We start from the raw sequence: 16,603 nt of genomic DNA, 5'->3' as shown, positions 1-16,603 counted from the left end.
CTATTCTTCATGTTTTCCCTGTGCATTTTCTGGGGAGTTCTGGCCATCATGATGTTTTCAATGCCAGTAATGCATAGTTTTTGTAGTAGGGCTCGGTTGCATCGGTAAAACATCCCACAGGCCTTGTGGAGGTCTTGAGTATGGTATTTCCCCTTTCTGTAATGGCTTCTCAGGCTAAAGTTCAATGTTCTGGAGGGTTTCCCACAGCAATGCCAGAGGTGTATTTATTGCTTATTTATAAAGCTTTTTTGCGACAAATGTCGTTAAGAATAATTAAACTCCCAAGCATCACCTCTTTTATTTCATGTAAGTCTCCTCCAGTGGCACAGGCATGCTCAGACGTGGGCCCTGAACCTGCTGGAGTTTCATTGAACTACAATTTCGGTGTGTTCATTTACGTCCCTGAAATTTCCTTGCAGCATATTTTTTTTAATTCTCTTTTAATGGGCCCCCACATTAAGCCCCTCTTCCCAAGCCCACCCCCCACCTACACTTCCCAATACCCCATAACATATACATACCTGTTTTTTACTGTCACAAGGCAATTTTGGCAAAATAAATGACCACACTGTGATTTACTTCCCGGAAACAACAGTGTATATCCTCTAAGCCTACAGAGACCAAAGCTACACCTGAAAGATGATGTCCAATGAGGCAGAAATGTGTCAGGGGTAGCATGTGGATCATGCAGTATGGATGTGACCAAGCAGTTTGAACAGGACTGCCCCTGTAGGGTTGGGTCCAACCCTGATTTGCATTTGGTCTTTCTCCTTCTGTAATGGCTTGGCAGGAACAAATAATTATGGTCTGGATGGTTCCCAGAGCAATGCCAGAGGTTAAGATTAATTCTAGAACTGCAAGCCATCACCTCTTTTGTTTTGTGTATGCAATATTAAGACATGTTGTCAAGATATAACATGACATGACATTATGTAATGACAAAACAGGACATGCCATGAAATTATTTGATTTTGAATTTTATGTTTGAACCCTTTGCATCATGGACACATCAAAATATATTGCTTCTCGGCACCTGTGACTGGTAAAATATCACAAAGAAAAGATATTCCAGATGGTCCACATGTCTCAGCTGAACAAGAATATCTAAACAGATTAACTAAAAGTGAAATGAATAATAATAATAATAATAATAATAATAATAATGTCATATATAGCACTCTCCAGCCACCATTTCTGCATGGCTATGAATGAGAAGGTGTGTGGAGGCCAGGGGGTTGTTAAAGAGATAAAGGGAGAATTTTTATGGTGTTCATGGCTGTAGGTAGCAAGACTCCTGTCTTTGTGTTTTCTTTTGCTTCTATGGGATTGGCTTTAGGATTATTTTATCCTGAGGGGAGAACCCAACGGCTGCAAATGGCAAAGAGTGTTTATGGTACTGCCAACCATTATTCTGGGGAGCGTCATACAGCTGATGAGAGGAGCTTTAATTATATCGTGCTATTATTCCTATAAGATTGGCTAGGCCTGTGATGACCATTAGGGGTGAATGTTCGAGTGTGGTGTTAATAGGACGGATGGACCTTTAAAAATTTGCTGGTTAGTTGGAGGGATACAAGAAGGGTTAAGGGTAGAGGAGGGGTAGACATCATTGTAAGTGGCCTCAGGCTCAGATGGCATGTGTCTGGTAGCGTGGAGTTCAACCCATGCAGGTGTTCATTATATTGTGCTTGAGGGGGTCTTGTGGTTTCTTTGTTTTTATGGGACCTTTTTGTGGGGGTTGGATGAGGCTAGTCCTTATGCAGTCCAGGGGGCTTTGACAGTCATTAATTAAGGAGTCAGGTTTTATCTGCTTTCTGAAGATTATATGGTTTTCCATTGTATGGGTGTGTTTCAGCAAGGAATCCCAGACTTTGGTTGCTAGTAAGGTGCAGGTGGAATGCCCTTGTCCTTTCTGGTTGAAGTTTTGCACTGTTACTAGTGTGTTGTTTGTCGAGTGTAGTTTTCTTGGTGATTTGTCGAGCAAGAAGCCCCTGCTGTTCTAGTGGCAGTGAGTTGTGTATAACGCTTTGAAGTGGATGCTCTTTTTAATTGGGAGCCAGTTGAGAGTGCAATGTGCTGGGGGGATGTGGTCGTGTCTTTTGAGCCTAAGTAGTAGTCTGTTTGTGACATTTTGATCTCTATGGACACTATGGGTGCCTAGACACACTTGTGTACAGGTGTGTTATACACAATTTATCATGTCATATCCTACGTATTCATGTGCAAACCTAAATAAAAACGCACAGGCAATTAATTACTCCTAAGACTAGATACACGGACGAACATAAAATGCAGTTTAAATAAAGCCTTTCACTCTAACATCAAGCCATATATCAAGCCAAAACTATTCTAAGTGACAAAACATTACGGTACTATCCACAGCTCTCTTTAATGTAAATCCTAATTTGACAACCGTTCCTCAGCCCACCATCTTGAGATCTCTGGCTTCCTCTCCCAAACGCTATAAAAATAGTCTGCATTTTCTCTGTGCCTAGATAAAGAACGTTGAGTATATTGGCTCAATCAAATCGTATTAGTGCCAGGGAGATGACTGCCATGTTCCTGTGAGTATAGACTGGTGCCTCGTAGGAAGCAGAGCTGGCAGTAGGATCCCCTAATGATGGATTTAAGCTTTGGTTCTAATGTGCGGTTTGCCATCCATTGTGACCGCCAGATTTCATACATTTGACACACGGGGTGGGCATTGATCCACCACTTCCCACCAGTGGATTGCTGTGGACATCCATGATGTTGCACCTGAAGAATTTGACTCTTATTACTATGAGTGTGGCCTTTGCTTCAGGAAGCAACAAAGTACTTTACAAGTGATAGGGGCAAGTACACGGTGAGGGAATTAGATTGCAAGGGATCATTAAAATTGGGCAGGGATCTAACAACAGGGCTGGGGAGGGTGGGCTATTTGGCAGCAAGGGACCTACAAGCAACTGGGAACCAGCAGAGGAAACAGGGGGTGCATATTTCCAGAATCGGTTTAGTTTGGGTGTTGAGGAACCATTCCTTGTAGAGCGAGGGTCTTGAGCTCCTTTTTTGAAATGTAGATATGAGTGGGCAAGTCTGCTGTTGATGGAGCACTGTTCTAGCTTTTATGTATGTATATATGTATGTATGTATGTATCTGTGTATGCATCTATGCATGAATGTATTGCAATGAACGTAGATGTGCCACCCCATACCCAAAACCTTGATGATCATAAGTAACCCATGCTGGTGGCAGGATAAACGCAAAATAAAAGCTATGCCTAAGTTTAGGCAAAGTGCATGGTACTACCTAAGATCACAACCGCCACATTCCAATTGATATCGCACATGTATCAGCTCCTGTGAGTCAGCTCTGCCGTGGAAGGTGACGTGTATTCTGGTCATCAGGGTGTAGCCTGCTGAAATTACAGGACATGAACCCGGAGGGCCGGGCCTCCTCTTTGATATCATTGTGAGGACAAGTAGTAGCCTCCACCTGAGGCAGCCATGCAGCAGGCAGCTTTCCTGGGCCCGGGCATCATGGGAGCACACTCATTCAAAAGGTGTAGCCTCACATCCGAGTGCTGCATCTAAAGGTCTTTCGTTCTCAATGAGAAGGGAAGCGGGTGGGATTATGATTGGTAGGAGGGCTCTGCGTGATTGCAGAAGACTTCCAACTTCTTGATTCTCACTGCCTCTCTCTGTCTTTCCTGTCCCCTCCACTTCCTCTGGAGCAAAGCACTTTGAGTGAGACATCAGAAGAGCAAAGTCCACTCTCTTCAACAGCTGTGATTGGACCCCTAAAGCAGGTTAGCTTAAGACCAATCCCAGGAGGACTTTTGCCTTTACAAGAAGGGGTCTCCCACTCCGTTAGCAGATTTACTCAGTTTCTCCCAGATCTTTTAAGGCTGGAAATTCGTTTCTGAAGACGTTACTGGACTTCCTTTGGGAAAGTTCCACTTTCCAAAACCCTCAGCTGAGGTGAAGAAGGAATCATCCAAGACAGAAGGAAGTTCTGTCCCCTATCACTCCCAGAGCAAATCGGCAGTAACCTATGCATTCCTTGAACTGCGGTCTCATTGATCGCACATCGAAGCACCCTTTATCACCACTTCAACGACCATCACCTTCGGACTCGAACCACTGGAGCGTCAGTCATTGATCCCTCCCAGAGGCTAAATCCTGAATCGGCCCAGCCAACTGCAAATTGTTCCTGGGAACACCTTGTCCTGCATCTTTGAGAGCCGCTGTTCTATTGCACAGAGCACCTGCATTCTCCCCTTCTTGACACCCGATTGCTGCTGGGGCCTCAACGATCCTACGTGCCGGGACTGAGCCAGATCAGCTTGCATCTATGTTTAACCATAGGTCTGACTGCATCAGCCCACCAAGTTCAAAAATGAGGTACTATTGAATCTGAAGTTCCCCTCGGTCCACTTGGAACCTAGAGACTGGTTAGGTAACAATTGCTCTTGTTTTCATCCAATATATCCATTTTGCACTTAGTACTTTACCTACCACCCCTGCAATTATGTTCCGAGTGTTACTTTCTCCAGTCTGTCACATTTTCTCTGTTTTTCCTTTGGGGTGGGTTTTTGTACAGTATTTTATATTTGTTTGAAATGAAGATAGTCTCTTTGAATAAAGTATATATATTTTTATAGTACATTGATTGGACCTTCCATTTATTTTGGACTGTGATGCTGTGCTGTTTGGGACAGTGCTGGTTCACCTGCATACTCCTCTTGGGAGTATAGCCCCCGCTTGACCCACGTTACCACAAAAGGCAAAAGAGCTTATCTCTTAACTTTCCCGGTTTTAACTTTATGACTACATTGTGTATTGTGTTTTGGTTTGTAGAAGTGTGAGTGCAGAGTGGGCCATTTTACCCCTACTCCTCACTATACTCATACAGAGCAGAATTCAATTTGTCACACGCTCTCCCTTAGTGTCACCTCTAACCTTCTCCTGAAAACAATTCTCCTCCTCTCTCTTGATGTCCCCTTCATTCTTCTGCTGAATATACTCTGCATCTCCCTCTCATCCTTTTGTTGTCCCTCCATACAACTCACTCTTTTTGATATTTCCTTACTTCTGCTTCAGCTTGATCTCCTTTTGACCCCTTCCCCCAATCCAATTCTCTCTAAAGCTCGTACTGCACCCTCAAATATCTTTTATTAGCCTGGTATTTTCTGTGGTTTCCCTGTCCCCTTTCCTGTTGCACACCTTCATGCACAGTGCTGTGATATGAGGCTGTAATACACTGTAGGTGATTGGATGGGTCTGCGGCTGCCGAGCTCTGCAAGTCGTGGTCAATCATTGCATTGTCCACCAGTGTAAGGCAGTCAGCAGAGTGAAGGGTTTACTGTTCAGGGCCACTCGTGCAGAGTGTTGGATTTGTTTTTTTCCAGAAACATTATCGACAACTTAATACCCTGGTTCTGTTAATTCGATCACAGTTTCATCTTTAAGAGCAATATTTGAATAACTATTTTCTCCCACCCCACAGTTTTGCCTGACCAAGAATTGTCACTGGCCCGTAAAGACATCTTACCGGAAACAGAACTCCAGGGATACTTCAAGGAACACTTTTAGGGAATATCTACATTATTATGATTATCATAGTTGTTCTATTATGATGAGCTTCATACCAGTGAGTAGTTTCTAAGCGCGGGATCGGAATTCAAACCTGTGTAGTGCTGCGTTGCTTGCTTTCAAGAAAAACGCGTTGCCTCTGAGCTGTCTTTCCTCATCACTGATAATGAAAGGGTGTTTGTGAGAGTGCCTTTTGGCGAGTGCTGTTCACCTGTACCTGCTACTCAGTATGCAAATCACTCTACTTACTTTGGTCTCTATCAGAAAGAACGTTGCTGTGAGTTTACAACAACTGATATTACTGGTATGCTATAATCTCTTCCCTAGCACTGTTAGAACTATTATACATTATATTTAGCCAAAAACTCTACTCTACATTTTTATCCATTGCAGAGGGATAACTCCTCAGGCCCCTTTTTTATTAATATAACTCCAAGACCCCCTTTTGGACTAAAGCAACCACTCATTCCAGCATATGATATCACGCTAAATGCTATAAACAATGGCCTTAATAGCCTTACAAGACTCTGTGAAACGCTTGACAAAAACTATAATCGTCAAATTATAACAATCCAAGATCTTGCTTTGAAACTAGATGCACTTATAAAGGACGCATCAGATCAAAAGAAGAGCTTTACAAATGGAAATGTATGAACTGAAAACAATTATAACAAGAAAAAAACTACCATAGGAGATAAACGTATCCAATTCTTGAGATCGAGGAGAACAACAAAAAAAAGTGAAAGATAGAGTGACTGAGGTTACTCAAACACAAGACAAAATAACTAATATTGACGAATGGACATTTAAAATTGTTGTAAGTGAAGATGATGCGCCTAACTATGGCAATAACCAAGACTTCATAATAAACATAGATGAACAACAAAAAGATCTGATTTTTGAAGAATGAAGCAAAAGAAAAAAAGTAGGCAAAAGCCAGATCACTGAGTAGAAAAAAAAAGAAAAAAAAACAAGTAAACAAAAGAAAATGCAAAAAATCGAACACCAAAAAATGTTTTAATGCCCTGGCAATCCCAGCTAAAACCAGGAACCAAACCTAACTACCTACAACACAGCAAAGACAAAAGAAATAGTACATTTCAATCATGCTATAGAAACAAATAGGGATCAACTCTCACCCCATGCTGCAACCAAAGACACAAATGCGGAAACAGAAATTATGAATCTATCAACATACTTTACAAAAACCCTACTCCAAAGAACTGAAGAGGAAAATAATCGCATGTTAGATTCCTCAAAAACGAACGATAACAACGATGAAAACGCACATTTAGGAGAAGTGAGAATATGGCTAAATGAGCCCCATATAAAAATAAGCACTTTCTAATGCTCTAACAAAGGAGAGATCTTTGCCATAAAAATGGTACAGAGGCAAACAAAAATGACATTAGGAGAGACAAAAACGCTTCACTATCTAACGAACATCAAATAGATCAAGAATCACACAGAAAGGATCACCTGATTGCCAAAGAAAAATAAGCCGTAGCCATGAACCCAATCTTAAACGCTCAGATACACTCATACTAACTATGACAGAAAGGCATAGAAATAACCCATACCCTAACAGAACTACATGATTAACTATATTCCATTCTATTCCTAGCCTCATGCTAATAGAATCAAGTGACATTGAAGCCATTTACATTTCCAACATGCGGAAAATGGACACAGCCACATTAACAATACCCTCCCAACTTGTGATATTCTAGCAAAACAGGGCCTGGACATAAGAAAAAAAAAGCACTCATACAACCTCGCAAAGAGATACATTTACTACATCTATGTTACCTGAACAAGAAAGGGAAGCTTTAAAACACAGAGATGAAGATCTACTACTTAATTGTGAAGGAATTAGAGGCAATCGAAAAAGAGAGATATATTGGAAATCCAACAAAGACAACCCGCATACAAGAAAATGGGATTGGCTTAATAAAACAAGAAATAACAAAGCAATAACTATAAACACAACTAGAGCCAAATTAAAAAGCCAAAAAAAAAAAAAAAGCATGATTTCAAAATGGCCGTTTGGAATACCGGTGCAATACCGGTGGATTTGGCCATCTAGCTAAAAATAAATGAAAATGTACCTTTAAATCAGTATGCCATTATGATATTGCAAGAAACCTTGATCACTAGTCAACCAACCATAATGAATTACGAAACATGCTGGATTCTATCCATCAAGCAAAAGGAAGACCTATGGCTGGACTCCTAGCTGCTAATCACACAGATTCAGGAGGCAAATTAACACCTTCACTCAATGCTCACCTGTGCATGCAGCTGCTTAAACTAGAATTTCTAAATATTAATCATCCACTTGCCACACATACAGCCATTCTCATCCTTTATTGGAACTCTGCAATAATAATAATAATAATATCAGACAAGGTATTCATCAACCACGTTTTCTCAATATTTGATACAATCGAGGAAGAAAAATCCTACTACACCAGACTAATATTTGAAGACCTCAACTTAAGATGCATCCAACTGAACAATAAAATATAAACATCAAAAAGCACAAATGGCTGAACCTCATGGCAGAAAGACATGTTTCAATGCTAAATGGCTGTGTCCAAGGAGATATCCCACCAAAACCTGCTGGAAAAGAGCAAACTCCACGGCATTCATTGATTACGTATTCATGTCAACACAAGACTTAAATCATGTGAGCAATTTTGCCATCATTTCATCAGAAGAAAGAGATCATAATTTGCTAGAAATCGTCTGGAAAAACGCTGAATTAAATTGGAGCAATACATATTATAAAAATATATTATCAGTAAACAATGGCAAAATATGAATTAAATGGTCTATTAACAAACTAGACCTCTTATAAAGAAAAACACTTGAGCACACCCAAAGAGAGTCTGAAGAACAACAAACAGGGAATAATATGCCATATAACCAATTTTTGGAAATGTTTCATATAACATATGAAAGAGGTCTGCCTAACGAAATATCCCATAAATATGGATATGACCCTGTGATCAGACTAATGAATATCAATCTGAGGAAAGATTTAAAAGGCTTGTGCGCTTTACTGTCCACAGAACAAAAAGAACTCCTCAAAAATCAAAAATATGTATAATAACAGATTAAACAATACAGAGCACCTAAGATCCAGGACGAAAATTAAAATATGATCAATGCCATTTTAACTAAATAAAGCGCAAGATTTGGAAATTGCTAAAAGCAAATCAGAATAAAGCAAATGCATCATTATTGCTCAATGCAATAAGTGGGAAAGCATGGGATGATCCTTACACCAAACTGTTTGCGGATATTGAAGGAACCCACAGGTAAGTAAACCCAGGAGTCAATATGAACGAACTAAAATACGACCGTGCAGACATTAGAGGCTTACTACAAACATGTATCTTCTCCCGCATGCCAGGACCAGACAGAATAACACATGTAGCACTAAACAAGCATCCCAAACATTGGGCGGATATCTTGACGATTATAAACAAAACAATATCAAACACTGGTTTCATCCTGGCAACATGGCAGCAATCAATATTAATTCCTATTTTTAAAAAGGGTGATAAAAGTGACCTCTGTAATTACAGGCTGCTAGCGCTCCTTGATACACCGGCAGAACATGTGCCAAATTAGTGCTGAGAGATCTACAAATATGGCTAAACATGTCACTAAAGAAAGATATTCATCAAGATGGCTTCTTTCCTGGAGTAGGGACCGCCTTAAATCTACTTGCGATCTCAGCCCTAAAGGAACAAACTAAAACATCCAAACAACCACTTTTTCTTGCATTTGACTTCAAACGTGTTTGACTCTGTTTCCTGCTCTCTACTGTAGGACAAATTAATAAGGGCAGAGTGTCCAAATTAAAATCTCAACTTGATCCAACAATTTTACACTAACACATCCATTAAAATGAAACTGAATCAACATGGGATCCTATTTCACCCCATACAGACATATTGCGGAATAAAGCAAGGTTGCATACTTGCAGCCACATTATTCAACTTTTACATTAGTGACATAAATTAGCTTATGAAAATTGAAAGATCATTTCCACCAAAATGAGGAACCCATTTCATAGCCTGGCTATTGTATGTGAATGGTTCAGTGCTCATGGATTAGACACCAATCGGCGTGCAGCGTCAACTAACAGCACTCAGCAACTACTTAATTGCAAACAAGTTGGAAACGAACACTAAAAAATACAACAAATGATGAATAAAAATGTAACTTGCAAAATATTGGAATTCAGAAAAAACACAATTAACGACTACTGATGAATATAAGTACCTGGGTGTCAACATAAATAATAACATCTCAGATGCAGCCTACAAGAATGATATCAAAAACAAAGCACACTCTCTGAGCTCTCACGGAAAATCATACATGCTAAATACGGAAAATATTCCTACATCCTGGCATTATAAACAGAAATTCATACCGACCATAACATATGGTACACAATCGATATTACCTCAATACCAACCAGAATAGGACCTGATTGAAGGAGTATTCTGGAATATATTACTACCCGCCAGTCAGGCTTCAGACCAAGACATGGGACAGAGACAGCCCTCATCGATTTGAAGAATCAACTAGACGACCGTAAAGGCAAAGGAGAAGTCTCCATTTTTCTCCTATTAGACTTATCAGCTACGTTCGATCTAGTCGACCACAATATAATTTGCAATCACCATAAAACAGCCACCTACTTCGTCAAGGAAGCTACCACTTGGATAAGCTCATTCTTGGACAATAGATCTATGAGAGTCTTCTCAGCCTCTGCTGAAGCAGACGCGGTACCTATCATATGCAGAGTACCACAGGGCTCTTGTGTCTCCCCCACCCTATACAATATATTTACAAAGCCCCTTTTTGGCATTCTTGACAATCTAGGTGTCTTATACACCAACTATGCTGACGACACCCAGATTATCATTCCCATCCTAGGTGAGTATGACGAAGACGTAACCATGATCAACAAAATCTACGCAATAATACAAACCTGGATGGCCACCCATGGCTTATTTCTAAATGATGAAAAGACAGAGCTCCTCATCGTTGGCTCCCCGAAAAGGCTAAACTCTCTACCCAATACAGCTCCATCCTCATTGACGGTAATAAGATCAAAGTCTCCAAGGAATTTAAGACTCTAGGCTTCTACCTGGACTCTGCTCTCAACCTTAACAAACAAATTAATGCCACAGCCTCTACCACCAACTATACATGCAAACTGATTTACGCCTGTAAACCATTCTTGTCCACAGACAGCTCTATTACAATTGCAGGGGCCTTAAACCTCTCCAAAGTAGACTACTGCAATGCCCTATATTTAGACACTAGTGAACGCAACACCAACAAACTCCAGATAATCCAAAACAATGCTCTTAGAGCGGCCCTATGAATACCCAAAACACAGCATATACCTCACGTACGATGCGCCACTAACTGGTTCTCCATAAACAACAGAATCAAGCTAAAATCACTCAACCTCACTCTTAAATGCCTTTCCAACAAGGCCCCTATATCTTAGCGACAGATTCACCAAACACACATCTGAACGACCCATCAGAAAAGTGCCATCCAATAGCCTAATAATATGCAATTTTAAACTAAAAAAGACAGGAGGTGCCAGCTTTGTAGTCCTGGCTGCACAATTATGGAACTCCATCCCCGATTCATTAAGAGCCATATCACCCTTCCACTGCTTCAAGACGAACGTCAATAAGTGGTTGCGCTCCCTAGACATGTGATCCCTCGGGCCTGCATCACTGGACTTCTTCCTGCAGACTTTACCTAAGTAAGAAATTGTATGAGAAATCAGATCTTCTGTTCATATTTACATTTGTTGCACAAAACTGTAGCTGTATATGTTTGTATTTAATTTCCATGCCTGCCACAATTTGTACCTGTATATATTTGTATTTAATGTCTATGCCATATAAAACTATGTAACCTTTACTACACCCACATGCCTACAGGCTCAGTGTGCATTATAAATAAGTAAACAAACAAAAACAAACCTGTACCAAAAAGCATTCCCATATCCATTATTAGATATGAACTGGGTTTAATCTAACTTAAAGCTAATGTTTGGACGCACTGTCTTTATACAGGAAAAACCTAATGAAAGACTAACATGCTCAAACTCTGATCCCTATCATTGCAAAAACCATGTATAATAAACAACACAAATGTTTGCAACAAAGGAGAGATTATTGCCAAGACATCATTAAAAAGCCAGATATTGACAACATTACTCTAATTACTAATCCTGAAAGAAGCCCACGGGGGTGAAAGGGCATGGGTGTTTACTGCAATTTTGCTGCGATTTGGGAGTTCTGGAGTCTGTCCTTGCTGTCTGTCCCCTAAGCCCCGCCTCCTCTTGGATATTGCTGCTGCTGGACCCCGCCAGGGTGGAAGTCCGCGGGGGTGAAAAGGTGCGGGCGTTTGCTGTGATTTTGCCACGATTTGGGAGTTCTGGAGTCTTCCCTTGCTGTCTGTCCCCTAAGCCCCGCCTCCTCCTGTATATTGCTGCTGCTGGACCCCGCCAGGATGGAAGCCTGTGGGGGTGAACAGGTTTTTGCTCCCGTTTGGGAGTTCACGCCCCGCAGGGATGGTTGCTCAATAGGCGTATGAGGTTAGTGTCCGCAGAATAACCCCCATGAGGTGAGATTCATTTTTCGACTTTTTTGGATTTTTCTCCCGTCAGTGGAAATGGCTGATGTTATGGAAGGAGGGGCCCTCTCTTCACCTTTCTCCCCCCTCTTTCTCACCAAATCTTCCCACCTCTTGAACTCACAAGGACCTCTAGTCCCGCAGGTGCTTCGGAAACCCATTATGGGGCGAAGAAGGAAGGAGGGCCCTTCATTTAAAACCGCGGCGGTCACGCAGGATATGCAGGGCAGTGGCATGCAGATGAAGGGAGGTATAAAAGGAGTTGGAGTACCCCAACCATCTATGGACACTGTTTTATAAGCCTGAGGGGGCCATGGTGGAATCTGTATTAGTACTATCCTGCACCCACAGCCCTCAGGCGGTGGCCCCACCTCAGCCCTCTGGGGCTTTCCGCCCTACTATTCAGGACTCGCCTCTCGCCCTTGGACTGGCCAGTCTTCTCCTGGATGCATCCCTACAAAAAGCTGACTTGTTGACTGATCTGCTAATCCCTTGGGGGTTGGGGGGGGCTTTGACAGTGTGGCGACTGCTGCTTTCCTGGATAGCTTGGCCATTGGCTGCAAAAGGATTTCGAGGGGCATTGCGAATGTGTCTCTGGCGCATGCACTTCTTCATCTCCATCGTTGGTGTCCGTCCACGCCCTCCCCTCCTCTGCTCCAAACCATGATTCCTCAGTCCAACACCATTCACAGGTACTTCCAGTAGCCTGTTCCCCCCCCTTCCTATGACCATGGCTGCTGACACAGAGGACCCAGGCTGTGAGGCAGCGGGTGAAGAAAAACTGGCTAGACCCCGTTAAGCCCCTGGAGTGAGCCCATGCCGGATGCTCCCTCGCGGGCTAGCTCTTTTATACACCTAAACCACACATAATGGGAGATAATCACATGCAGGTTTTATCCTTCACTGTATCAGCCAACTTGGCAACTTGCTTTTGTCAAGACTTGCATTCTAAATTGGCTGTGATTAAAAATCTGCTATTGACCCTGATTAAGGGGTTGTTGGGGGATAGCGGGGTGGTAGGTGGGGGCTTGTTAGGGGATGGGTCTGAGGGGCCGAACTTAGCCGGTGCCAAAGGGCCAAACCCTTCTTCTCCTTGTCCCCCCCACGTCCCCACGGTTTTGATTTCCCCACCCATGAAGAGCCGCACAGCGGTGGTCCAACATCCAGTGTTACTTCCTCTGAGGGAGCCCACAGGGAGCCCAGCTGTGGGGGGTGAGTTTCTACCACTGTGAACCCTGTTGTCATGGTCGAGGGCAGGGTGCATTCAGTGGGGCGTTTGGCCAATGTATTAAACCCCAGCCACAGGAGGTCCTTGTCCAGGCATCATCTTTGTGAAGCACGCAGTAGCAATACGCTGTTCCTTCATGGGGTTCCTAAACTTTCCCCGGTTTCAAGAGAACCAAGGGATGCCCCATTGAATAAATGCCTTCACTGGATGCAGAATGTGCGGCACTGTGGGTTTGTGTCCAGGGGCTCTCTGCTAGAATGCACTAGGCATTTTTCATGCTATGCCAAATCGGACTCTGTCAAATTGGTTCTAAGGGACGCTTATATGGTTAGGGATTTATGGAAAAATGCACCATCATGGGCGGACGAGACAAAGTGGGATTACAGTCAGCTCCACTTTGGATTCTGGACACATGTTTCCTTTGAGTGTCACCACTGGCAATCAACCCCTGTCAGGGGCAAATCTTATCCCATTGGGCCCAAGGCGCGATGGGTGCCTTAAGAGACATGGGGGAGGTGGTTGTTGACCATGGGTCAAAAGCTTTTTCTGGTGCCATTTTCTATTTTTTCCAGTTCTGATGGCTATATTGTAATTGTGCACAAGAAATGTTTTTTTAGGATGTACTTTGATGGCCTTTTGGCCGAATAAAGTTGTTGGATAGATTGGATAGAACAAAAACGAAATTATGGGATTATTACGATTGGATTAACACTCAAACGAAATGCAAAAACTACACAATTTGCAAAGGTGTCAATTCCCCTCCTAAAAAAAAAACACAACCAAGTTCCTAAATACCTACGTAAAAATCCTGAACAATAATACCAAGCTAAAATTGTGCACCTGCGATTAAATCTTTGGCCAACTAGATCTCTACAAGCTGCTCGATTCACAGAAAAGATCAACCCCAAATGCCGATACTGTGATGTTGAGAACGAATCAGAGGTGCTAGAATATGTCCTAGTGTTTTGTGAGAAACTATCAGATGTGTGCATGGAACTATACCAATATTTTTTTTCAAGTGTATAGATTGCTGGACCAAAAAGAAATGTGAAATTGTATAATTAACGCAGAGCATGTATCGCTCAACCTGGAAACTATCAGATTCCTAGAAAACTAGAGCTGTAACACGCTCAGGCTATAAAAAGAACATGCACGCGAAATCTGTCTAACGTATTGGTGCACTGAATATGATTACTGCATTTAAATGATATGGTTGAAATGTTATCATGAAATTCTGTATATAATTATAACTGTGTTTTAATGGAACAGTGAAAGGTTTTAATATTAAACGGAAACGCTAATACAAAAATAAAAAGTTTGTGTCTTGCATGTTTCATACACACGTGGAGCCTCCCTTGAAGTGTCAGAGGCATGTTTTTGTGCTCAAAGGGACACGCTCTTAGCTAATAACTGGGGCATGGCGGTTTAGGCCAGGGTTTCCTCACCGCACCTACCTCAGGCCCAGCATCACAGAACCCCTTAGTTACCCCACATTCTACAACTAGGTTCAGGCAATAGACTTCGTTACATAGGACAACCATTTTGTCAGTGTGTTGGTGCTCTTGTAGTGGATTCAGTGACGGTAATTGGGTGCAGATGCAACCCAACACCTGTCAGGATGGAGGGGGTATTTGTACCGGGGTTGCCTTGATTGAATGTGCACTTACAAACACATTGGTTCAGCATCATAGCTGAGATGAGCAAGTGATTCTTTTTCTTCTTCACCACCACTTTGAAGGTAAGGGAACATTGTTCCAGGCTTGCAGGGAACAATTGTGTGAAGTGTGCTGTCCTTCAGGCTGTGGCATTATTAGAAAGTTGATTCAGTGTGTTACTCAACACATTAACAGTATTAAGGGAGGAGGAATGTGTGTTGTGAGCAACATGATTATATGTGCCTTTAAACACTTGGTTTAGTGCAATTGCAGACATGTGAATATATTTCTTTGTTAACACGTTTTGAGGGAAGGGAAAATGGTTTGGGTGTGCAGGATAAACATTGTCTGCAGGATGGTGGTTGTTAGGCAGTGACATCAGTGGTCTGGTGACTGCGTTTGTGATGCAGCCCCGCATGCATGGACAATGGAGGAATTTGCACTGGGGCTGCTTGATAGAATGCCCTCTCACAGACAACCTGTTTTAAAGCATCCCTGAGATGTGCAAATGACTATCTTTCATTACCAGAACCTCCTTGAGGGGAAGGGAACATTCTTTGGTGCATGCTGTAAAAAGATGCTTGCAGCTTGTTATTAATCATGTAGTGGCATTAGTTGTGGGGTGATTGGGGGGTTGACACAACACATTATCTGGTCATAGTATGAACATGCACTGAGGACAGCTTTCATTTTTATCATGCACTCATACACAACTTTCTTTATTGCAATAAATGATAAGACCATGTAAATGTTTTCGATTATGTTCACCAATCTGAGGGGAGTATGAAAGTGTGTGCAGGTTTCTGGGAAAAATTGTTTGCAAAGTGTTGGTGATCAACCAGTAAATTATATTTTGTGGTGATTGATTGTGTGGTGCTACACAAAACGTGCCTGGATGGAGGAGGAATTTGCACTAGAGGTAGCTTGAGTGAATATGTGCTCATGCACAAATTAGCTGCGGCACTAGCTGATCCAAATCCATTATTGTATTTAATTACCACATCTTTGAATTTAGTAGACAATGGACATGGTATATATAATGAGAACATTCGTTTGCACAATCTTGTTGACTAGGCAGTGGCACTAGTGACATGTTTATTTGGGTGTGTGACACACACCCCGTCTGCTTGAATGAAGAAGAAGGAATAATCAGTAGGACAGCTTGATTATTAAATAGAGTTGCAGCTTGCTTCAGCATTCGGGGGCAGGTGCCAGTTCACACTTCACAGCAACACCCAGTTTTTATAAAATACAAAATCAGAGGTGCAAGTGTCTGAGGAGTGTGAGGCAATGCACAACACCAAATACGTTGTCCTCATGGCCAGCAGCCATAGATGGAATGGGGAGCGGAAGGCAATGGCATAGAATTGGTACATGGTTTACAGGCGAAGTTGCATGCTTAATGGCAAACATACCTGCCAATGCAACTTTTGAGGATGCACAAATCATGGGTGGTAGCATA

This window comes from Ambystoma mexicanum, chromosome 8 (genome assembly GCF_040938575.1).
Source record: "Ambystoma mexicanum isolate Mex_15411 chromosome 8, UKY_AmexF1_1, whole genome shotgun sequence".
Taxonomy (NCBI): Eukaryota; Metazoa; Chordata; class Amphibia; order Caudata; family Ambystomatidae; genus Ambystoma; species Ambystoma mexicanum.
The sequence above is the reverse complement of the archived record's forward strand: the minus strand, read 5'-3'. Positions refer to the sequence as shown.